Below are 19195 nucleotides of genomic sequence, written 5' to 3'. Positions count from 1 at the left end.
GAGGTTGGCTCAGGCAGCAAAGAGTGGGGGTCATCGCTTCTCGGCCTTTTGGCTAAGATCAAGTGTAGTATCTGTTCTTATCAGTTTAATATCTGATATGTCCTCTACACGGGGACAACTTATTAAACGGATTTTTAGAACCGGGAGCTGAAAAAGGGGCTTGCTCCGTTCACTCCACGCATCGACCTGGCCTTGCAGTGCCGCTGGGAACGGTGCAGCCTTCTCTCCACCTGTGGACAAAAAAAAAAAACTTGCTCAGCTTTTCAGGGCGTGAGCCAAATGGGACGGCCGCCGGGGGTCACGCTAAGTACCCCTGCCGACTTAGTGGCGGCTTCTCGGTAGGCTCCTTTGGTTTTTGTCTTCTTGCAATTACGCTTTGTCAGCCATGACAACTGGCCGAAAAGTGCAGCGCGCCACAGCAAGGTGTAGCAACAACAGGGCCCCCGTGCGCGTTCTGCATTTCCGCCTGCAGGCATAGGGGGCAACGTTTCCATCCCGCCACAGGGCCCGTTTACCGCTCCCCGCGTTGCCCGTCTCCTTTTCTCGCTCCTCGCTCAAGATCTGCAAGCAGCTGAGCGTTTGCTAGCCCGCCTGGAAAAGGCAGGATCTTAGTCTGTCCGCAATCTGATTGGCTCGGCCAAAGGGCCGGGGCGGCCTCAGGGAAATGGGAGCTGCCTGGGAAATGGAACGCCTCGCAAGCCGAGAAGGGGGTTCCGCGAAGGTGGTGAGTGGTGCGACGAGGGACTTCGGCCCCACACGAAGGCAGGAGCGTCCTTACTCTGGTTTCTCTTCATCACGCACAAGTCTTTCGCCTTTTACTAAAGACTTCCGTGGAGAGGAATACCAATGAGTTAAATTCCATTTTTGGCAGGCTTTGCCTTCTGGCAGAGCCCTGTGAGTTTGTCAAACGTCAAAGCAGCTGTGTCCGTGGAGAGGTCGGCCTGTGCAAAGAGAGCACGGCCGTGGGTGGGTGCTCAGCAGCGGCCAGTGTTACGTCCAGTTAACAATACTGCACCGCGACACTTGAGAAGTGTCAGAGGAGGTTGGCTCAGGCAGCAAAGAGTGGGGGTCATCGCTTCTCGGCCTTTTGGCTAAGATCAAGTGTAGTATCTGTTCTTATCAGTTTAATATCTGATATGTCCTCTACACGGGGACAACTTATTAAACGGATTTTTAGAACCGGGAGCTGAAAAAGGGGCTTGCTCCGTTCACTCCACGCATCGACCTGGCCTTGCAGTGCCGCTGGGAACGGTGCAGCCTTCTCTCCACCTGTGGACAAAAAAAAAAAACTTGCTCAGCTTTTCAGGGCGTGAGCCAAATGGGACGGCCGCCGGGGGTCACGCTAAGTACCCCTGCCGACTTAGTGGCGGCTTCTCGGTAGGCTCCTTTGGTTTTTGTCTTCTTGCAATTACGCTTTGTCAGCCATGACAACTGGCCGAAAAGTGCAGCGCGCCACAGCAAGGTGTAGCAACAACAGGGCCCCCGTGCGCGTTCTGCATTTCCCCCTGCAGGCATAGGGGGCAACGTTTCCATCCCGCCACAGGGCCCGTTTACCGCTCCCCGCGTTGCCCGTCTCCTTTTCTCGCTCCTCGCTCAAGATCTGCAAGCAGCTGAGCGTTTGCTAGCCCGCCTGGAAAAGGCAGGATCTTAGTCTGTCCGCAATCTGATTGGCTCGGCCAAAGGGCCGGGGCGGCCTCAGGGAAATGGGAGCTGCCTGGGAAATGGAACGCCTCGCAAGCCGAGAAGGGGGTTCCGCGAAGGTGGTGAGTGGTGCGACGAGGGACTTCGGCCCCACACGAAGGCAGGAGCGTCCTTACTCTGGTTTCTCTTCATCACGCACAAGTCTTTCGCCTTTTACTAAAGACTTCCGTGGAGAGGAATACCGATGAGTTAAATTCCATTTTTGGCAGGCTTTGCCTTCTGGCAGAGCCCTGTGAGTTTGTCAAACGTCAAAGCAGCTGTGTCCGTGGAGAGGTCGGCCTGTGCAAAGAGAGCACGGCCGTGGGTGGGTGCTCAGCAGCGGCCAGTGTTACGTCCAGTTAACAATACTGCACCGCGACACTTGAGAAGTGTCAGAGGAGGTTGGCTCAGGCAGCAAAGAGTGGGGGTCATCGCTTCTCGGCCTTTTGGCTAAGATCAAGTGTAGTATCTGTTCTTATCAGTTTAATATCTGATATGTCCTCTACACGGGGACAACTTATTAAACGGATTTTTAGTACCGGGAGGTGAAAAAGGGGCTTGCTCCGTTCACTCCACGCATCGACCTGGCCTTGCAGTGCAGCTGGGAACGGTGCAGCCTTCTCTCCACCTGTGGACAAAAAAAAAAAAACTTGCTCAGCTTTTCAGGGCGTGAGCCAAATGGGACGGCCGCCGGGGGTCACGCTAAGTACCCCTGCCGACTTAGTGGCGGCTTCTCGGTAGGCTCCTTTGGTTTTTGTCTTCTTGCAATTACGCTTTGTCAGCCATGACAACTGGCCGAAAAGTGCAGCGCGCCACAGCAAGGTGTAGCAACAACAGGGCCCCCGTGCGCGTTCTGCATTTCCCCCTGCAGGCATAGGGGGCAACGTTTCCATCCCGCCACAGGGCCCGTTTACCGCTCCCCGCGTTGCCCGTCTCCTTTTCTCGCTCCTCGCTCAAGATCTGCAAGCAGCTGAGCGTTTGCTAGCCCGCCTGGAAAAGGCAGGATCTTAGTCTGTCCGCAATCTGATTGGCTCGGCCAAAGGGCCGGGGCGGCCTCAGGGAAATGGGAGCTGCCTGGGAAATGGAACGCCTCGCAAGCCGAGAAGGGGGTTCCGCGAAGGTGGTGAGTGGTGCGACGAGGGACTTCGGCCCCACACGAAGGCAGGAGCGTCCTTACTCTGGTTTCTCTTCATCACGCACAAGTCTTTCGCCTTTTACTAAAGACTTCCGTGGAGAGGAATACCGATGAGTTAAATTCCATTTTTGGCAGGCTTTGCCTTCTGGCAGAGCCCTGTGAGTTTGTCAAACGTCAAAGCAGCTGTGTCCGTGGAGAGGTCGGCCTGTGCAAAGAGAGCACGGCCGTGGGTGGGTGCTCAGCAGCGGCCAGTGTTACGTCCAGTTAACAATACTGCACCGCGACACTTGAGAAGTGTCAGAGGAGGTTGGCTCAGGCAGCAAAGAGTGGGGGTCATCGCTTCTCGGCCTTTTGGCTAAGATCAAGTGTAGTATCTGTTCTTATCAGTTTAATATCTGATATGTCCTCTACACGGGGACAACTTATTAAACGGATTTTTAGAACCGGGAGCTGAAAAAGGGGCTTGCTCCGTTCACTCCACGCATCGACCTGGCCTTGCAGTGCCGCTGGGAACGGTGCAGCCTTCTCTCCACCTGTGGACAAAAAAAAAAAACTTGCTCAGCTTTTCAGGGCGTGAGCCAAATGGGACGGCCGCCGGGGGTCACGCTAAGTACCCCTGCCGACTTAGTGGCGGCTTCTCGGTAGGCTCCTTTGGTTTTTGTCTTCTTGCAATTACGCTTTGTCAGCCATGACAACTGGCCGAAAAGTGCAGCGCGCCACAGCAAGGTGTAGCAACAACAGGGCCCCCGTGCGCGTTCTGCATTTCCCCCTGCAGGCATAGGGGGCAACGTTTCCATCCCGCCACAGGGCCCGTTTACCGCTCCCCGCGTTGCCCGTCTCCTTTTCTCGCTCCTCGCTCAAGATCTGCAAGCAGCTGAGCGTTTGCTAGCCCGCCTGGAAAAGGCAGGATCTTAGTCTGTCCGCAATCTGATTGGCTCGGCCAAAGGGCCGGGGCGGCCTCAGGGAAATGGGAGCTGCCTGGGAAATGGAACGCCTCGCAAGCCGAGAAGGGGGTTCCGCGAAGGTGGTGAGTGGTGCGACGAGGGACTTCGGCCCCACACAAAGGCAGGAGCGTCCTTACTCTGGTTTCTCTTCATCACGCACAAGTCTTTCGCCTTTTACTAAAGACTTCCGTGGAGAGGAATACCGATGAGTTAAATTCCATTTTTGGCAGGCTTTGCCTTCTGGCAGAGCCCTGTGAGTTTGTCAAACGTCAAAGCAGCTGTGTCCGTGGAGAGGTCGGCCTGTGCAAAGAGAGCACGGCCGTGGGTGGGTGCTCAGCAGCGGCCAGTGTTACGTCCAGTTAACAATACTGCACCGCGACACTTGAGAAGTGTCAGAGGAGGTTGGCTCAGGCAGCAAAGAGTGGGGGTCAATGCTTCTCGGCCTTTTGGCTAAGATCAAGTGTAGTATCTGTTCTTATCAGTTTAATATCTGATATGTCCTCTACACGGGGACAACTTATTAAACGGATTTTTAGAACCGGGAGCTGAAAAAGGGGCTTGCTCCGTTCACTCCACGCATCGACCTGGCCTTGCAGTGCAGCTGGGAACGGTGCAGCCTTCTCTCCACCTGTGGACAAAAAAAAAAAAACTTGCTCAGCTTTTCAGGGCGTGAGCCAAATGGGACGGCCGCCGGGGGTCACGCTAAGTACCCCTGCCGACTTAGTGGCGGCTTCTCGGTAGGCTCCTTTGGTTTTTGTCTTCTTGCAATTACGCTTTGTCAGCCATGACAACTGGCCGAAAAGTGCAGCGCGCCACAGCAAGGTGTAGCAACAACAGGGCCCCCGTGCGCGTTCTGCATTTCCCCCTGCAGGCATAGGGGGCAACGTTTCCATCCCGCCACAGGGCCCGTTTACCGCTCCCCGCGTTGCCCGTCTCCTTTTCTCGCTCCTCGCTCAAGATCTGCAAGCAGCTGAGCGTTTGCTAGCCCGCCTGGAAAAGGCAGGATCTTAGTCTGTCCGCAATCTGATTGGCTCGGCCAAAGGGCCGGGGCGGCCTCAGGGAAATGGGAGCTGCCTGGGAAATGGAACGCCTCGCAAGCCGAGAAGGGGGTTCCGCGAAGGTGGTGAGTGGTGCGACGAGGGACTTCGGCCCCACACGAAGGCAGGAGCGTCCTTACTCTGGTTTCTCTTCATCACGCACAAGTCTTTCGCCTTTTACTAAAGACTTCCGTGGAGAGGAATACCGATGAGTTAAATTCCATTTTTGGCAGGCTTTGCCTTCTGGCAGAGCCCTGTGAGTTTGTCAAACGTCAAAGCAGCTGTGTCCGTGGAGAGGTCGGCCTGTGCAAAGAGAGCACGGCCGTGGGTGGGTGCTCAGCAGCGGCCAGTGTTACGTCCAGTTAACAATACTGCACCGCGACACTTGAGAAGTGTCAGAGGAGGTTGGCTCAGGCAGCAAAGAGTGGGGGTCATCGCTTCTCGGCCTTTTGGCTAAGATCAAGTGTAGTATCTGTTCTTATCAGTTTAATATCTGATATGTCCTCTACACGGGGACAACTTATTAAACGGATTTTTAGAACCGGGAGCTGAAAAAGGGGCTTGCTCCGTTCACTCCACGCATCGACCTGGCCTTGCAGTGCCGCTGGGAACGGTGCAGCCTTCTCTCCACCTGTGGACAAAAAAAAAAAACTTGCTCAGCTTTTCAGGGCGTGAGCCAAATGGGACGGCCGCCGGGGGTCACGCTAAGTACCCCTGCCGACTTAGTGGCGGCTTCTCGGTAGGCTCCTTTGGTTTTTGTCTTCTTGCAATTACGCTTTGTCAGCCATGACAACTGGCCGAAAAGTGCAGCGCGCCACAGCAAGGTGTAGCAACAACAGGGCCCCCGTGCGCGTTCTGCATTTCCCCCTGCAGGCATAGGGGGCAACGTTTCCATCCCGCCACAGGGCCCGTTTACCGCTCCCCGCGTTGCCCGTCTCCTTTTCTCGCTCCTCGCTCAAGATCTGCAAGCAGCTGAGCGTTTGCTAGCCCGCCTGGAAAAGGCAGGATCTTAGTCTGTCCGCAATCTGATTGGCTCGGCCAAAGGGCCGGGGCGGCCTCAGGGAAATGGGAGCTGCCTGGGAAATGGAACGCCTCGCAAGCCGAGAAGGGGGTTCCGCGAAGGTGGTGAGTGGTGCGACGAGGGACTTCGGCCCCACACAAAGGCAGGAGCGTCCTTACTCTGGTTTCTCTTCATCACGCACAAGTCTTTCGCCTTTTACTAAAGACTTCCGTGGAGAGGAATACCGATGAGTTAAATTCCATTTTTGGCAGGCTTTGCCTTCTGGCAGAGCCCTGTGAGTTTGTCAAACGTCAAAGCAGCTGTGTCCGTGGAGAGGTCGGCCTGTGCAAAGAGAGCACGGCCGTGGGTGGGTGCTCAGCAGCGGCCAGTGTTACGTCCAGTTAACAATACTGCACCGCGACACTTGAGAAGTGTCAGAGGAGGTTGGCTCAGGCAGCAAAGAGTGGGGGTCAATGCTTCTCGGCCTTTTGGCTAAGATCAAGTGTAGTATCTGTTCTTATCAGTTTAATATCTGATATGTCCTCTACACGGGGACAACTTATTAAACGGATTTTTAGAACCGGGAGCTGAAAAAGGGGCTTGCTCCGTTCACTCCACGCATCGACCTGGCCTTGCAGTGCCGCTGGGAACGGTGCAGCCTTCTCTCCACCTGTGGACAAAAAAAAAAAACTTGCTCAGCTTTTCAGGGCGTGAGCCAAATGGGACGGCCGCCGGGGGTCACGCTAAGTACCCCTGCCGACTTAGTGGCGGCTTCTCGGTAGGCTCCTTTGGTTTTTGTCTTCTTGCAATTACGCTTTGTCAGCCATGACAACTGGCCGAAAAGTGCAGCGCGCCACAGCAAGGTGTAGCAACAACAGGGCCCCCGTGCGCGTTCTGCATTTCCGCCTGCAGGCATAGGGGGCAACGTTTCCATCCCGCCACAGGGCCCGTTTACCGCTCCCCGCGTTGCCCGTCTCCTTTTCTCGCTCCTCGCTCAAGATCTGCAAGCAGCTGAGCGTTTGCTAGCCCGCCTGGAAAAGGCAGGATTTTAGTCTGTCCGCAATCTGATTGGCTCGGCCAAAGGGCCGGGGCGGCCTCAGGGAAATGGGAGCTGCCTGGGAAATGGAACGCCTCGCAAGCCGAGAAGGGGGTTCCGCGAAGGTGGTGAGTGGTGCGACGAGGGACTTCGGCCCCACACAAAGGCAGGAGCGTCCTTACTCTGGTTTCTCTTCATCACGCACAAGTCTTTCGCCTTTTACTAAAGACTTCCGTGGAGAGGAATACCGATGAGTTAAATTCCATTTTTGGCAGGCTTTGCCTTCTGGCAGAGCCCTGTGAGTTTGTCAAACGTCAAAGCAGCTGTGTCCGTGGAGAGGTCGGCCTGTGCAAAGAGAGCACGGCCGTGGGTGGGTGCTCAGCAGCGGCCAGTGTTACGTCCAGTTAACAATACTGCACCGCGACACTTGAGAAGTGTCAGAGGAGGTTGGCTCAGGCAGCAAAGAGTGGGGGTCAATGCTTCTCGGCCTTTTGGCTAAGATCAAGTGTAGTATCTGTTCTTATCAGTTTAATATCTGATATGTCCTCTACACGGGGACAACTTATTAAACGGATTTTTAGAACCGGGAGCTGAAAAAGGGGCTTGCTCCGTTCACTCCACGCATCGACCTGGCCTTGCAGTGCCGCTGGGAACGGTGCAGCCTTCTCTCCACCTGTGGACAAAAAAAAAAAACTTGCTCAGCTTTTCAGGGCGTGAGCCAAATGGGACGGCCGCCGGGGGTCACGCTAAGTACCCCTGCCGACTTAGTGGCGGCTTCTCGGTAGGCTCCTTTGGTTTTTGTCTTCTTGCAATTACGCTTTGTCAGCCATGACAACTGGCCGAAAAGTGCAGCGCGCCACAGCAAGGTGTAGCAACAACAGGGCCCCCGTGCGCGTTCTGCATTTCCCCCTGCAGGCATAGGGGGCAACGTTTCCATCCCGCCACAGGGCCCGTTTACCGCTCCCCGCGTTGCCCGTCTCCTTTTCTCGCTCCTCGCTCAAGATCTGCAAGCAGCTGAGCGTTTGCTAGCCCGCCTGGAAAAGGCAGGATCTTAGTCTGTCCGCAATCTGATTGGCTCGGCCAAAGGGCCGGGGCGGCCTCAGGGAAATGGGAGCTGCCTGGGAAATGGAACGCCTCGCAAGCCGAGAAGGGGGTTCCGCGAAGGTGGTGAGTGGTGCGACGAGGGACTTCGGCCCCACACGAAGGCAGGAGCGTCCTTACTCTGGTTTCTCTTCATCACGCACAAGTCTTTCGCCTTTTACTAAAGACTTCCGTGGAGAGGAATACCGATGAGTTAAATTCCATTTTTGGCAGGCTTTGCCTTCTGGCAGAGCCCTGTGAGTTTGTCAAACGTCAAAGCAGCTGTGTCCGTGGAGAGGTCGGCCTGTGCAAAGAGAGCACGGCCGTGGGTGGGTGCTCAGCAGCGGCCAGTGTTACGTCCAGTTAACAATACTGCACCGCGACACTTGAGAAGTGTCAGAGGAGGTTGGCTCAGGCAGCAAAGAGTGGGGGTCATCGCTTCTCGGCCTTTTGGCTAAGATCAAGTGTAGTATCTGTTCTTATCAGTTTAATATCTGATATGTCCTCTACACGGGGACAACTTATTAAACGGATTTTTAGAACCGGGAGCTGAAAAAGGGGCTTGCTCCGTTCACTCCACGCATCGACCTGGCCTTGCAGTGCCGCTGGGAACGGTGCAGCCTTCTCTCCACCTGTGGACAAAAAAAAAAAACTTGCTCAGCTTTTCAGGGCGTGAGCCAAATGGGACGGCCGCCGGGGGTCACGCTAAGTACCCCTGCCGACTTAGTGGCGGCTTCTCGGTAGGCTCCTTTGGTTTTTGTCTTCTTGCAATTACGCTTTGTCAGCCATGACAACTGGCCGAAAAGTGCAGCGCGCCACAGCAAGGTGTAGCAACAACAGGGCCCCCGTGCGCGTTCTGCATTTCCCCCTGCAGGCATAGGGGGCAACGTTTCCATCCCGCCACAGGGCCCGTTTACCGCTCCCCGCGTTGCCCGTCTCCTTTTCTCGCTCCTCGCTCAAGATCTGCAAGCAGCTGAGCGTTTGCTAGCCCGCCTGGAAAAGGCAGGATCTTAGTCTGTCCGCAATCTGATTGGCTCGGCCAAAGGGCCGGGGCGGCCTCAGGGAAATGGGAGCTGCCTGGGAAATGGAACGCCTCGCAAGCCGAGAAGGGGGTTCCGCGAAGGTGGTGAGTGGTGCGACGAGGGACTTCGGCCCCACACAAAGGCAGGAGCGTCCTTACTCTGGTTTCTCTTCATCACGCACAAGTCTTTCGCCTTTTACTAAAGACTTCCGTGGAGAGGAATACCGATGAGTTAAATTCCATTTTTGGCAGGCTTTGCCTTCTGGCAGAGCCCTGTGAGTTTGTCAAACGTCAAAGCAGCTGTGTCCGTGGAGAGGTCGGCCTGTGCAAAGAGAGCACGGCCGTGGGTGGGTGCTCAGCAGCGGCCAGTGTTACGTCCAGTTAACAATACTGCACCGCGACACTTGAGAAGTGTCAGAGGAGGTTGGCTCAGGCAGCAAAGAGTGGGGGTCAATGCTTCTCGGCCTTTTGGCTAAGATCAAGTGTAGTATCTGTTCTTATCAGTTTAATATCTGATATGTCCTCTACACGGGGACAACTTATTAAACGGATTTTTAGAACCGGGAGCTGAAAAAGGGGCTTGCTCCGTTCACTCCACGCATCGACCTGGCCTTGCAGTGCCGCTGGGAACGGTGCAGCCTTCTCTCCACCTGTGGACAAAAAAAAAAAACTTGCTCAGCTTTTCAGGGCGTGAGCCAAATGGGACGGCCGCCGGGGGTCACGCTAAGTACCCCTGCCGACTTAGTGGCGGCTTCTCGGTAGGCTCCTTTGGTTTTTGTCTTCTTGCAATTACGCTTTGTCAGCCATGACAACTGGCCGAAAAGTGCAGCGCGCCACAGCAAGGTGTAGCAACAACAGGGCCCCCGTGCGCGTTCTGCATTTCCGCCTGCAGGCATAGGGGGCAACGTTTCCATCCCGCCACAGGGCCCGTTTACCGCTCCCCGCGTTGCCCGTCTCCTTTTCTCGCTCCTCGCTCAAGATCTGCAAGCAGCTGAGCGTTTGCTAGCCCGCCTGGAAAAGGCAGGATTTTAGTCTGTCCGCAATCTGATTGGCTCGGCCAAAGGGCCGGGGCGGCCTCAGGGAAATGGGAGCTGCCTGGGAAATGGAACGCCTCGCAAGCCGAGAAGGGGGTTCCGCGAAGGTGGTGAGTGGTGCGACGAGGGACTTCGGCCCCACACGAAGGCAGGAGCGTCCTTACTCTGGTTTCTCTTCATCACGCACAAGTCTTTCGCCTTTTACTAAAGACTTCCGTGGAGAGGAATACCAATGAGTTAAATTCCATTTTTGGCAGGCTTTGCCTTCTGGCAGAGCCCTGTGAGTTTGTCAAACGTCAAAGCAGCTGTGTCCGTGGAGAGGTCGGCCTGTGCAAAGAGAGCACGGCCGTGGGTGGGTGCTCAGCAGCGGCCAGTGTTACGTCCAGTTAACAATACTGCACCGCGACACTTGAGAAGTGTCAGAGGAGGTTGGCTCAGGCAGCAAAGAGTGGGGGTCATCGCTTCTCGGCCTTTTGGCTAAGATCAAGTGTAGTATCTGTTCTTATCAGTTTAATATCTGATATGTCCTCTACACGGGGACAACTTATTAAACGGATTTTAAGTACCGGGAGGTGAAAAAGGGGCTTGCTCCGTTCACTCCACGCATCGACCTGGCCTTGCAGTGCAGCTGGGAACGGTGCAGCCTTCTCTCCACCTGTGGACAAAAAAAAAAAAACTTGCTCAGCTTTTCAGGGCGTGAGCCAAATGGGACGGCCGCCGGGGGTCACGCTAAGTACCCCTGCCGACTTAGTGGCGGCTTCTCGGTAGGCTCCTTTGGTTTTTGTCTTCTTGCAATTACGCTTTGTCAGCCATGACAACTGGCCGAAAAGTGCAGCGCGCCACAGCAAGGTGTAGCAACAACAGGGCCCCCGTGCGCGTTCTGCATTTCCCCCTGCAGGCATAGGGGGCAACGTTTCCATCCCGCCACAGGGCCCGTTTACCGCTCCCCGCGTTGCCCGTCTCCTTTTCTCGCTCCTCGCTCAAGATCTGCAAGCAGCTGAGCGTTTGCTAGCCCGCCTGGAAAAGGCAGGATCTTAGTCTGTCCGCAATCTGATTGGCTCGGCCAAAGGGCCGGGGCGGCCTCAGGGAAATGGGAGCTGCCTGGGAAATGGAACGCCTCGCAAGCCGAGAAGGGGGTTCCGCGAAGGTGGTGAGTGGTGCGACGAGGGACTTCGGCCCCACACGAAGGCAGGAGCGTCCTTACTCTGGTTTCTCTTCATCACGCACAAGTCTTTCGCCTTTTACTAAAGACTTCCGTGGAGAGGAATACCAATGAGTTAAATTCCATTTTTGGCAGGCTTTGCCTTCTGGCAGAGCCCTGTGAGTTTGTCAAACGTCAAAGCAGCTGTGTCCGTGGAGAGGTCGGCCTGTGCAAAGAGAGCACGGCCGTGGGTGGGTGCTCAGCAGCGGCCAGTGTTACGTCCAGTTAACAATACTGCACCGCGACACTTGAGAAGTGTCAGAGGAGGTTGGCTCAGGCAGCAAAGAGTGGGGGTCATCGCTTCTCGGCCTTTTGGCTAAGATCAAGTGTAGTATCTGTTCGTATCAGTTTAATATCTGATATGTCCTCTACACGGGGACAACTTATTAAACGGATTTTTAGTACCGGGAGGTGAAAAAGGGGCTTGCTCCGTTCACTCCACGCATCGACCTGACCTTGCAGTGCCGCTGGGAACGGTGCAGCCTTCTCTCCACCTGTGGACAAAAAAAAAAAAACTTGCTCAGCTTTTCAGGGCGTGAGCCAAATGGGACGGCCGCCGGGGGTCACGCTAAGTACCCCTGCCGACTTAGTGGCGGCTTCTCGGTAGGCTCCTTTGGTTTTTGTCTTCTTGCAATTACGCTTTGACAGCCATGACAACTGGCCGAAAAGTGCAGCGCGCCACAGCAAGGTGTAGCAACAACAGGGCCCCCGTGCGCGTTCTGCATTTCCCCCTGCAGGCATAGGGGGCAACGTTTCCATCCCGCCACAGGGCCCGTTTACCGCTCCCCGCGTTGCCCGTCTCCTTTTCTCGCTCCTCGCTCAAGATCTGCAAGCAGCTGAGCGTTTGCTAGCCCGCCTGGAAAAGGCAGGATCTTAGTCTGTCCGCAATCTGATTGGCTCGGCCAAAGGGCCGGGGCGGCCTCAGGGAAATGGGAGCTGCCTGGGAAATGGAACGCCTCGCAAGCCGAGAAGGGGGTTCCGCGAAGGTGGTGAGTGGTGCGACGAGGGACTTCGGCCCCACACGAAGGCAGGAGCGTCCTTACTCTGGTTTCTCTTCATCACGCACAAGTCTTTCGCCTTTTACTAAAGACTTCCGTGGAGAGGAATACCAATGAGTTAAATTCCATTTTTGGCAGGCTTTGCCTTCTGGCAGAGCCCTGTGAGTTTGTCAAACGTCAAAGCAGCTGTGTCCGTGGAGAGGTCGGCCTGTGCAAAGAGAGCACGGCCGTGGGTGGGTGCTCAGCAGCGGCCAGTGTTACGTCCAGTTAACAATACTGCACCGCGACACTTGAGAAGTGTCAGAGGAGGTTGGCTCAGGCAGCAAAGAGTGGGGGTCATCGCTTCTCGGCCTTTTGGCTAAGATCAAGTGTAGTATCTGTTCTTATCAGTTTAATATCTGATATGTCCTCTACACGGGGACAACTTATTAAACGGATTTTTAGAACCGGGAGCTGAAAAAGGGGCTTTCTCCGTTCACTCCACGCATCGACCTGGCCTTGCAGTGCCGCTGGGAACGGTGCAGCCTTCTCTCCACCTGTGGACAAAAAAAAAAAACTTGCTCAGCTTTTCAGGGCGTGAGCCAAATGGGACGGCCGCCGGGGGTCACGCTAAGTACCCCTGCCGACTTAGTGGCGGCTTCTCGGTAGGCTCCTTTGGTTTTTGTCTTCTTGCAATTACGCTTTGTCAGCCATGACAACTGGCCGAAAAGTGCAGCGCGCCACAGCAAGGTGTAGCAACAACAGGGCCCCCGTGCGCGTTCTGCATTTCCCCCTGCAGGCATAGGGGGCAACGTTTCCATCCCGCCACAGGGCCCGTTTACCGCTCCCCGCGTTGCCCGTCTCCTTTTCTCGCTCCTCGCTCAAGATCTGCAAGCAGCTGAGCGTTTGCTAGCCCGCCTGGAAAAGGCAGGATCTTAGTCTGTCCGCAATCTGATTGGCTCGGCCAAAGGGCCGGGGCGGCCTCAAGGAAATGGGAGCTGCCTGGGAAATGGAACGCCTCGCAAGCCGAGAAGGGGGTTCCGCGAAGGTGGTGAGTGGTGCGACGAGGGACTTCGGCCCCACACGAAGGCAGGAGCGTCCTTACTCTGGTTTCTCTTCATCACGCACAAGTCTTTCGCCTTTTACTAAAGACTTCCGTGGAGAGGAATACCAATGAGTTAAATTCCATTTTTGGCAGGCTTTGCCTTCTGGCAGAGCCCTGTGAGTTTGTCAAACGTCAAAGCAGCTGTGTCCGTGGAGAGGTCGGCCTGTGCAAAGAGAGCACGGCCGTGGGTGGGTGCTCAGCAGCGGCCAGTGTTACGTCCAGTTAACAATACTGCACCGCGACACTTGAGAAGTGTCAGAGGAGGTTGGCTCAGGCAGCAAAGAGTGGGGGTCATCGCTTCTCGGCCTTTTGGCTAAGATCAAGTGTAGTATCTGTTCTTATCAGTTTAATATCTGATATGTCCTCTACACGGGGACAACTTATTAAACGGATTTTTAGAACCGGGAGCTGAAAAAGGGGCTTGCTCCGTTCACTCCACGCATCGACCTGGCCTTGCAGTGCCGCTGGGAACGGTGCAGCCTTCTCTCCACCTGTGGACAAAAAAAAAAAACTTGCTCAGCTTTTCAGGGCGTGAGCCAAATGGGACGGCCGCCGGGGGTCACGCTAAGTACCCCTGCCGACTTAGTGGCGGCTTCTCGGTAGGCTCCTTTGGTTTTTGTCTTCTTGCAATTACGCTTTGTCAGCCATGACAACTGGCCGAAAAGTGCAGCGCGCCACAGCAAGGTGTAGCAACAACAGGGCCCCCGTGCGCGTTCTGCATTTCCGCCTGCAGGCATGGGGGGCAACGTTTCCATCCCGCCACAGGGCCCGTTTACCGCTCCCCGCGTTGCCCGTGTCCTTTTCTCGCTCCTCGCTCAAGATCTGCAAGCAGCTGAGCGTTTGCTAGCCCGCCTGGAAAAGGCAGGATCTTAGTCTGTCCGCAATCTGATTGGCTCGGCCAAAGGGCCGGGGCGGCCTCAGGGAAATGGGAGCTGCCTGGGAAATGGAACGCCTCGCAAGCCGAGAAGGGGGTTCCGCGAAGGTGGTGAGTGGTGCGACGAGGGACTTCGGCCCCACACGAAGGCAGGAGCGTCCTTACTCTGGTTTCTCTTCATCACGCACAAGTCTTTCGCCTTTTACTAAAGACTTCCGTGGAGAGGAATACCAATGAGTTAAATTCCATTTTTGGCAGGCTTTGCCTTCTGGCAGAGCCCTGTGAGTTTGTCAAACGTCAAAGCAGCTGTGTCCGTGGAGAGGTCGGCCTGTGCAAAGAGAGCACGGCCGTGGGTGGGTGCTCAGCAGCGGCCAGTGTTACGTCCAGTTAACAATACTGCACCGCGACACTTGAGAAGTGTCAGAGGAGGTTGGCTCAGGCGGCAAAGAGTGGGGGTCATCGCTTCTCGGCCTTTTGGCTAAGATCAAGTGTAGTATCTGTTCTTATCAGTTTAATATCTGATATGTCCTCTACACGGGGACAACTTATTAAACGGATTTTTAGTACCGGGAGGTGAAAAAGGGGCTTGCTCCGTTCACTCCACGCATCGACCTGGCCTTGCAGTGCCGCTGGGAACGGTGCAGCCTTCTCTCCACCTGTGGACAAAAAAAAAAAAACTTGCTCAGCTTTTCAGGGCGTGAGCCAAATGGGACGGCCGCCGGGGGTCACGCTAAGTACCCCTGCCGACTTAGTGGCGGCTTCTCGGTAGGCTCCTTTGGTTTTTGTCTTCTTGCAATTACGCTTTGTCAGCCATGACAACTGGCCGAAAAGTGCAGCGCGCCACAGCAAGGTGTAGCAACAACAGGGCCCCCGTGCGCGTTCTGCATTTCCCCCTGCAGGCATAGGGGGCAACGTTTCCATCCCGCCACAGGGCCCGTTTACCGCTCCCCGCGTTGCCCGTCTCCTTTTCTCGCTCCTCGCTCAAGATCTGCAAGCAGCTGAGCGTTTGCTAGCCCGCCTGGAAAAGGCAGGATCTTAGTCTGTCCGCAATCTGATTGGCTCGGCCAAAGGGCCGGGGCGGCCTCAGGGAAATGGGAGCTGCCTGGGAAATGGAACGCCTCGCAAGCCGAGAAGGGGGTTCCGCGAAGGTGGTGAGTGGTGCGACGAGGGACTTCGGCCCCACACGAAGGCAGGAGCGTCCTTACTCTGGTTTCTCTTCATCACGCACAAGTCTTTCGCCTTTTACTAAAGACTTCCGTGGAGAGGAATACCGATGAGTTAAATTCCATTTTTGGCAGGCTTTGCCTTCTGGCAGAGCCCTGTGAGTTTGTCAAACGTCAAAGCAGCTGTGTCCGTGGAGAGGTCGGCCTGTGCAAAGAGAGCACGGCCGTGGGTGGGTGCTCAGCAGCGGCCAGTGTTACGTCCAGTTAACAATACTGCACCGCGACACTTGAGAAGTGTCAGAGGAGGTTGGCTCAGGCAGCAAAGAGTGGGGGTCATCGCTTCTCGGCCTTTTGGCTAAGATCAAGTGTAGTATCTGTTCGTATCAGTTTAATATCTGATATGTCCTCTACACGGGGACAACTTATTAAACGGATTTTTAGTACCGGGAGGTGAAAAAGGGGCTTGCTCCGTTCACTCCACGCATCGACCTGGCCTTGCAGTGCCGCTGGGAACGGTGCAGCCTTCTCTCCACCTGTGGACAAAAAAAAAAAAACTTGCTCAGCTTTTCAGGGCGTGAGCCAAATGGGACGGCCGCCGGGGGTCACGCTAAGTACCCCTGCCGACTTAGTGGCGGCTTCTCGGTAGGCTCCTTTGGTTTTTGTCTTCTTGCAATTACGCTTTGACAGCCATGACAACTGGCCGAAAAGTGCAGCGCGCCACAGCAAGGTGTAGCAACAACAGGGCCCCCGTGCGCGTTCTGCATTTCCCCCTGCAGGCATAGGGGGCAACGTTTCCATCCCGCCACAGGGCCCGTTTACCGCTCCCCGCGTTGCCCGTCTCCTTTTCTCGCTCCTCGCTCAAGATCTGCAAGCAGCTGAGCGTTTGCTAGCCCGCCTGGAAAAGGCAGGATCTTAGTCTGTCCGCAATCTGATTGGCTCGGCCAAAGGGCCGGGGCGGCCTCAGGGAAATGGGAGCTGCCTGGGAAATGGAACGCCTCGCAAGCCGAGAAGGGGGTTCCGCGAAGGTGGTGAGTGGTGCGACGAGGGACTTCGGCCCCACACGAAGGCAGGAGCGTCCTTACTCTGGTTTCTCTTCATCACGCACAAGTCTTTCGCCTTTTACTAAAGACTTCCGTGGAGAGGAATACCAATGAGTTAAATTCCATTTTTGGCAGGCTTTACCTTCTGGCAGAGCCCTGTGAGTTTGTCAAACGTCAAAGCAGCTGTGTCCGTGGAGAGGTCGGCCTGTGCAAAGAGAGCACGGCCGTGGGTGGGTGCTCAGCAGCGGCCAGTGTTACGTCCAGTTAACAATACTGCACCGCGACACTTGAGAAGTGTCAGAGGAGGTTGGCTCAGGCAGCAAAGAGTGGGGGTCATCGCTTCTCGGCCTTTTGGCTAAGATCAAGTGTAGTATCTGTTCTTATCAGTTTAATATCTGATATGTCCTCTACACGGGGACAACTTATTAAACGGATTTTTAGAACCGGGAGCTGAAAAAGGGGCTTGCTCCGTTCACTCCACGCATCGACCTGGCCTTGCAGTGCCGCTGGGAACGGTGCAGCCTTCTCTCCACCTGTGGACAAAAAAAAAAAACTTGCTCAGCTTTTCAGGGCGTGAGCCAAATGGGACGGCCGCCGGGGGTCACGCTAAGTACCCCTGCCGACTTAGTGGCGGCTTCTCGGTAGGCTCCTTTGGTTTTTGTCTTCTTGCAATTACGCTTTGTCAGCCATGACAACTGGCCGAAAAGTGCAGCGCGCCACAGCAAGGTGTAGCAACAACAGGGCCCCCGTGCGCGTTCTGCATTTCCGCCTGCAGGCATGGGGGGCAACGTTTCCATCCCGCCACAGGGCCCGTTTACCGCTCCCCGCGTTGCCCGTGTCCTTTTCTCGCTCCTCGCTCAAGATCTGCAAGCAGCTGAGCGTTTGCTAGCCCGCCTGGAAAAGGCAGGATCTTAGTCTGTCCGCAATCTGATTGGCTCGGCCAAAGGGCCGGGGCGGCCTCAGGGAAATGGGAGCTGCCTGGGAAATGGAACGCCTCGCAAGCCGAGAAGGGGGTTCCGCGAAGGTGGTGAGTGGTGCGACGAGGGACTTCGGCCCCACACGAAGGCAGGAGCGTCCTTACTCTGGTTTCTCTTCATCACGCACAAGTCTTTCGCCTTTTACTAAAGACTTCCGTGGAGAGGAATACCAATGAGTTAAATTCCATTTTTGGCAGGCTTTGCCTTCTGGCAGAGCCCTGTGAGTTTGTCAAACGTCAAAGCAGCTGTGTCCGTGGAGAGGTCGGCCTGTGCAAAGAGAGCACGGCCGTGGGTGGGTGCTCAGCAGCGGCCAGTGTTACGTCCAGTTAACAATACTGCACCGCGACACTTGAGAAGTGTCAGAGGAGGTTGGCTCAGGCGGCAAAGAGTGGGGGTCATCGCTTCTCGGCCTTTTGGCTAAGATCAAGTGTAGTATCTGTTCTTATCAGTTTAATATCTGATATGTCCTCTACACGGGGACAACTTATTAAACGGATTTTTAGTACCGGGAGGTGAAAAAGGGGCTTGCTCCGTTCACTCCACGCATCGACCTGGCCTTGCAGTGCCGCTGGGAACGGTGCAGCCTTCTCTCCACCTGTGGACAAAAAAAAAAAAACTTGCTCAGCTTTTCAGGGCGTGAGCCAAATGGGACGGCCGCCGGGGGTCACGCTAAGTACCCCTGCCGACTTAGTGGCGGCTTCTCGGTAGGCTCCTTTGGTTTTTGTCTTCTTGCAATTACGCTTTGTCAGCCATGACAACTGGCCGAAAAGTGCAGCGCGCCACAGCAAGGTGTAGCAACAACAGGGCCCCCGTGCGCGTTCTGCATTTCCCCCTGCAGGCATAGGGGGCAACGTTTCCATCCCGCCACAGGGCCCGTTTACCGCTCCCCGCGTTGCCCGTCTCCTTTTCTCGCTCCTCGCTCAAGATCTGCAAGCAGCTGAGCGTTTGCTAGCCCGCCTGGAAAAGGCAGGATCTTAGTCTGTCCGCAATCTGATTGGCTCGGCCAAAGGGCCGGGGCGGCCTCAGGGAAATGGGAGCTGCCTGGGAAATGGAACGCCTCGCAAGCCGAGAAGGGGGTTCCGCGAAGGTGGTGAGTGGTGCGACGAGGGACTTCGGCCCCACACGAAGGCAGGAGCGTCCTTACTCTGGTTTCTCTTCATCACGCACAAGTCTTTCGCCTTTTACTAAAGACTTCCGTGGAGAGGAATACCGATGAGTTAAATTCCATTTTTGGCAGGCTTTGCCTTCTGGCAGAGCCCTGTGAGTTTGTCAAACGTCAAAGCAGCTGTGTCCGTGGAGAGGTCGGCCTGTGCAAAGAGAGCACGGCCGTGGGTGGGTGCTCAGCAGCGGCCAGTGTTACGTCCAGTTAACAATACTGCACCGCGACACTTGAGAAGTGTCAGAGGAGGTTGGCTCAGGCAGCAAAGAGTGGGGGTCATCGCTTCTCGGCCTTTTGGCTAAGATCAAGTGTAGTATCTGTTCGTATCAGTTTAATATCTGATATGTCCTCTACACGGGGACAACTTATTAAACGGATTTTTAGTACCGGGAGGTGAAAAAGGGGCTTGCTCCGTTCACTCCACGCATCGACCTGGCCTTGCAGTGCCGCTGGGAACGGTGCAGCCTTCTCTCCACCTGTGGACAAAAAAAAAAAAACTTGCTCAGCTTTTCAGGGCGTGAGCCAAATGGGACGGCCGCCGGGGGTCACGCTAAGTACCCCTGCCGACTTAGTGGCGGCTTCTCGGTAGGCTCCTTTGGTTTTTGTCTTCTTGCAATTACGCTTTGACAGCCATGACAACTGGCCGAAAAGTGCAGCGCGCCACAGCAAGGTGTAGCAACAACAGGGCCCCCGTGCGCGTTCTGCATTTCCCCCTGCAGGCATAGGGGGCAA

At 55.6% G+C, this 19195-nt stretch overlaps 37 non-coding genes across 37 annotated transcripts; all 37 read left to right on the top strand.

Annotated features, from left to right (window-relative positions):
- The first annotated feature begins 32 nt into the window (after positions 1-32).
- Positions 33-223, top strand: LOC137113358 (U2 spliceosomal RNA). The gene has a single exon (XR_010912491.1). It is a non-coding gene; the product is annotated as a U2 spliceosomal RNA (small nuclear RNA).
- A 551-nt stretch (positions 224-774) lies between these two features.
- Positions 775-890, top strand: LOC137113385 (U5 spliceosomal RNA). Its single transcript, XR_010912517.1, has one exon. It is a non-coding gene; the product is annotated as a U5 spliceosomal RNA (small nuclear RNA).
- A 181-nt stretch (positions 891-1071) lies between these two features.
- LOC137113346 (U2 spliceosomal RNA) lies at positions 1072-1262 on the top strand. Its single transcript, XR_010912480.1, has one exon. It is a non-coding gene; the product is annotated as a U2 spliceosomal RNA (small nuclear RNA).
- Positions 1263-1813: 551 nt separating this feature from the next.
- LOC137113797 (U5 spliceosomal RNA) lies at positions 1814-1929 on the top strand. The gene has a single exon (XR_010912919.1). It is a non-coding gene; the product is annotated as a U5 spliceosomal RNA (small nuclear RNA).
- A 181-nt stretch (positions 1930-2110) lies between these two features.
- Positions 2111-2301, top strand: LOC137114275 (U2 spliceosomal RNA). The gene has a single exon (XR_010913383.1). It is a non-coding gene; the product is annotated as a U2 spliceosomal RNA (small nuclear RNA).
- A 552-nt stretch (positions 2302-2853) lies between these two features.
- On the top strand, positions 2854-2969 carry LOC137113796 (U5 spliceosomal RNA). Its single transcript, XR_010912918.1, has one exon. It is a non-coding gene; the product is annotated as a U5 spliceosomal RNA (small nuclear RNA).
- A 181-nt stretch (positions 2970-3150) lies between these two features.
- LOC137113335 (U2 spliceosomal RNA) lies at positions 3151-3341 on the top strand. The gene has a single exon (XR_010912469.1). It is a non-coding gene; the product is annotated as a U2 spliceosomal RNA (small nuclear RNA).
- A 551-nt stretch (positions 3342-3892) lies between these two features.
- On the top strand, positions 3893-4008 carry LOC137113794 (U5 spliceosomal RNA). The gene has a single exon (XR_010912916.1). It is a non-coding gene; the product is annotated as a U5 spliceosomal RNA (small nuclear RNA).
- Positions 4009-4189: 181 nt separating this feature from the next.
- On the top strand, positions 4190-4380 carry LOC137114393 (U2 spliceosomal RNA). The gene has a single exon (XR_010913494.1). It is a non-coding gene; the product is annotated as a U2 spliceosomal RNA (small nuclear RNA).
- Positions 4381-4932: 552 nt separating this feature from the next.
- On the top strand, positions 4933-5048 carry LOC137113793 (U5 spliceosomal RNA). The gene has a single exon (XR_010912915.1). It is a non-coding gene; the product is annotated as a U5 spliceosomal RNA (small nuclear RNA).
- A 181-nt stretch (positions 5049-5229) lies between these two features.
- LOC137113323 (U2 spliceosomal RNA) lies at positions 5230-5420 on the top strand. Its single transcript, XR_010912458.1, has one exon. It is a non-coding gene; the product is annotated as a U2 spliceosomal RNA (small nuclear RNA).
- A 551-nt stretch (positions 5421-5971) lies between these two features.
- On the top strand, positions 5972-6087 carry LOC137113792 (U5 spliceosomal RNA). The gene has a single exon (XR_010912913.1). It is a non-coding gene; the product is annotated as a U5 spliceosomal RNA (small nuclear RNA).
- A 181-nt stretch (positions 6088-6268) lies between these two features.
- Positions 6269-6459, top strand: LOC137114361 (U2 spliceosomal RNA). The gene has a single exon (XR_010913465.1). It is a non-coding gene; the product is annotated as a U2 spliceosomal RNA (small nuclear RNA).
- Positions 6460-7010: 551 nt separating this feature from the next.
- Positions 7011-7126, top strand: LOC137113791 (U5 spliceosomal RNA). The gene has a single exon (XR_010912912.1). It is a non-coding gene; the product is annotated as a U5 spliceosomal RNA (small nuclear RNA).
- Positions 7127-7307: 181 nt separating this feature from the next.
- Positions 7308-7498, top strand: LOC137114360 (U2 spliceosomal RNA). Its single transcript, XR_010913464.1, has one exon. It is a non-coding gene; the product is annotated as a U2 spliceosomal RNA (small nuclear RNA).
- Positions 7499-8049: 551 nt separating this feature from the next.
- On the top strand, positions 8050-8165 carry LOC137113790 (U5 spliceosomal RNA). Its single transcript, XR_010912911.1, has one exon. It is a non-coding gene; the product is annotated as a U5 spliceosomal RNA (small nuclear RNA).
- Positions 8166-8346: 181 nt separating this feature from the next.
- On the top strand, positions 8347-8537 carry LOC137113311 (U2 spliceosomal RNA). The gene has a single exon (XR_010912447.1). It is a non-coding gene; the product is annotated as a U2 spliceosomal RNA (small nuclear RNA).
- Positions 8538-9088: 551 nt separating this feature from the next.
- Positions 9089-9204, top strand: LOC137113789 (U5 spliceosomal RNA). Its single transcript, XR_010912910.1, has one exon. It is a non-coding gene; the product is annotated as a U5 spliceosomal RNA (small nuclear RNA).
- A 181-nt stretch (positions 9205-9385) lies between these two features.
- On the top strand, positions 9386-9576 carry LOC137114358 (U2 spliceosomal RNA). Its single transcript, XR_010913462.1, has one exon. It is a non-coding gene; the product is annotated as a U2 spliceosomal RNA (small nuclear RNA).
- A 551-nt stretch (positions 9577-10127) lies between these two features.
- LOC137113384 (U5 spliceosomal RNA) lies at positions 10128-10243 on the top strand. The gene has a single exon (XR_010912516.1). It is a non-coding gene; the product is annotated as a U5 spliceosomal RNA (small nuclear RNA).
- A 181-nt stretch (positions 10244-10424) lies between these two features.
- On the top strand, positions 10425-10615 carry LOC137114402 (U2 spliceosomal RNA). Its single transcript, XR_010913503.1, has one exon. It is a non-coding gene; the product is annotated as a U2 spliceosomal RNA (small nuclear RNA).
- A 552-nt stretch (positions 10616-11167) lies between these two features.
- On the top strand, positions 11168-11283 carry LOC137113383 (U5 spliceosomal RNA). The gene has a single exon (XR_010912515.1). It is a non-coding gene; the product is annotated as a U5 spliceosomal RNA (small nuclear RNA).
- A 181-nt stretch (positions 11284-11464) lies between these two features.
- Positions 11465-11655, top strand: LOC137113317 (U2 spliceosomal RNA). The gene has a single exon (XR_010912453.1). It is a non-coding gene; the product is annotated as a U2 spliceosomal RNA (small nuclear RNA).
- Positions 11656-12207: 552 nt separating this feature from the next.
- LOC137113382 (U5 spliceosomal RNA) lies at positions 12208-12323 on the top strand. The gene has a single exon (XR_010912514.1). It is a non-coding gene; the product is annotated as a U5 spliceosomal RNA (small nuclear RNA).
- Positions 12324-12504: 181 nt separating this feature from the next.
- On the top strand, positions 12505-12695 carry LOC137113264 (U2 spliceosomal RNA). The gene has a single exon (XR_010912399.1). It is a non-coding gene; the product is annotated as a U2 spliceosomal RNA (small nuclear RNA).
- Positions 12696-13246: 551 nt separating this feature from the next.
- LOC137113380 (U5 spliceosomal RNA) lies at positions 13247-13362 on the top strand. The gene has a single exon (XR_010912512.1). It is a non-coding gene; the product is annotated as a U5 spliceosomal RNA (small nuclear RNA).
- A 181-nt stretch (positions 13363-13543) lies between these two features.
- Positions 13544-13734, top strand: LOC137113300 (U2 spliceosomal RNA). Its single transcript, XR_010912436.1, has one exon. It is a non-coding gene; the product is annotated as a U2 spliceosomal RNA (small nuclear RNA).
- A 551-nt stretch (positions 13735-14285) lies between these two features.
- Positions 14286-14401, top strand: LOC137113378 (U5 spliceosomal RNA). Its single transcript, XR_010912511.1, has one exon. It is a non-coding gene; the product is annotated as a U5 spliceosomal RNA (small nuclear RNA).
- A 181-nt stretch (positions 14402-14582) lies between these two features.
- LOC137114241 (U2 spliceosomal RNA) lies at positions 14583-14773 on the top strand. The gene has a single exon (XR_010913350.1). It is a non-coding gene; the product is annotated as a U2 spliceosomal RNA (small nuclear RNA).
- A 552-nt stretch (positions 14774-15325) lies between these two features.
- On the top strand, positions 15326-15441 carry LOC137113788 (U5 spliceosomal RNA). The gene has a single exon (XR_010912909.1). It is a non-coding gene; the product is annotated as a U5 spliceosomal RNA (small nuclear RNA).
- Positions 15442-15622: 181 nt separating this feature from the next.
- On the top strand, positions 15623-15813 carry LOC137113275 (U2 spliceosomal RNA). Its single transcript, XR_010912410.1, has one exon. It is a non-coding gene; the product is annotated as a U2 spliceosomal RNA (small nuclear RNA).
- A 552-nt stretch (positions 15814-16365) lies between these two features.
- On the top strand, positions 16366-16481 carry LOC137113815 (U5 spliceosomal RNA). The gene has a single exon (XR_010912937.1). It is a non-coding gene; the product is annotated as a U5 spliceosomal RNA (small nuclear RNA).
- A 181-nt stretch (positions 16482-16662) lies between these two features.
- Positions 16663-16853, top strand: LOC137113289 (U2 spliceosomal RNA). The gene has a single exon (XR_010912425.1). It is a non-coding gene; the product is annotated as a U2 spliceosomal RNA (small nuclear RNA).
- Positions 16854-17404: 551 nt separating this feature from the next.
- Positions 17405-17520, top strand: LOC137113377 (U5 spliceosomal RNA). The gene has a single exon (XR_010912510.1). It is a non-coding gene; the product is annotated as a U5 spliceosomal RNA (small nuclear RNA).
- Positions 17521-17701: 181 nt separating this feature from the next.
- Positions 17702-17892, top strand: LOC137114240 (U2 spliceosomal RNA). The gene has a single exon (XR_010913349.1). It is a non-coding gene; the product is annotated as a U2 spliceosomal RNA (small nuclear RNA).
- A 552-nt stretch (positions 17893-18444) lies between these two features.
- On the top strand, positions 18445-18560 carry LOC137113787 (U5 spliceosomal RNA). The gene has a single exon (XR_010912907.1). It is a non-coding gene; the product is annotated as a U5 spliceosomal RNA (small nuclear RNA).
- Positions 18561-18741: 181 nt separating this feature from the next.
- Positions 18742-18932, top strand: LOC137113274 (U2 spliceosomal RNA). The gene has a single exon (XR_010912409.1). It is a non-coding gene; the product is annotated as a U2 spliceosomal RNA (small nuclear RNA).
- The last annotated feature ends 263 nt before the right edge of the window (positions 18933-19195 follow it).

Source organism: Channa argus, unplaced genomic scaffold (genome assembly GCF_033026475.1).
Source record: "Channa argus isolate prfri unplaced genomic scaffold, Channa argus male v1.0 Contig016, whole genome shotgun sequence".
Lineage (NCBI taxonomy): Eukaryota > Metazoa > Chordata > Actinopteri > Anabantiformes > Channidae > Channa > Channa argus.
Note: the sequence above shows the minus strand (reverse complement) of the source record. Positions and strands in the feature narration are given on the sequence as shown.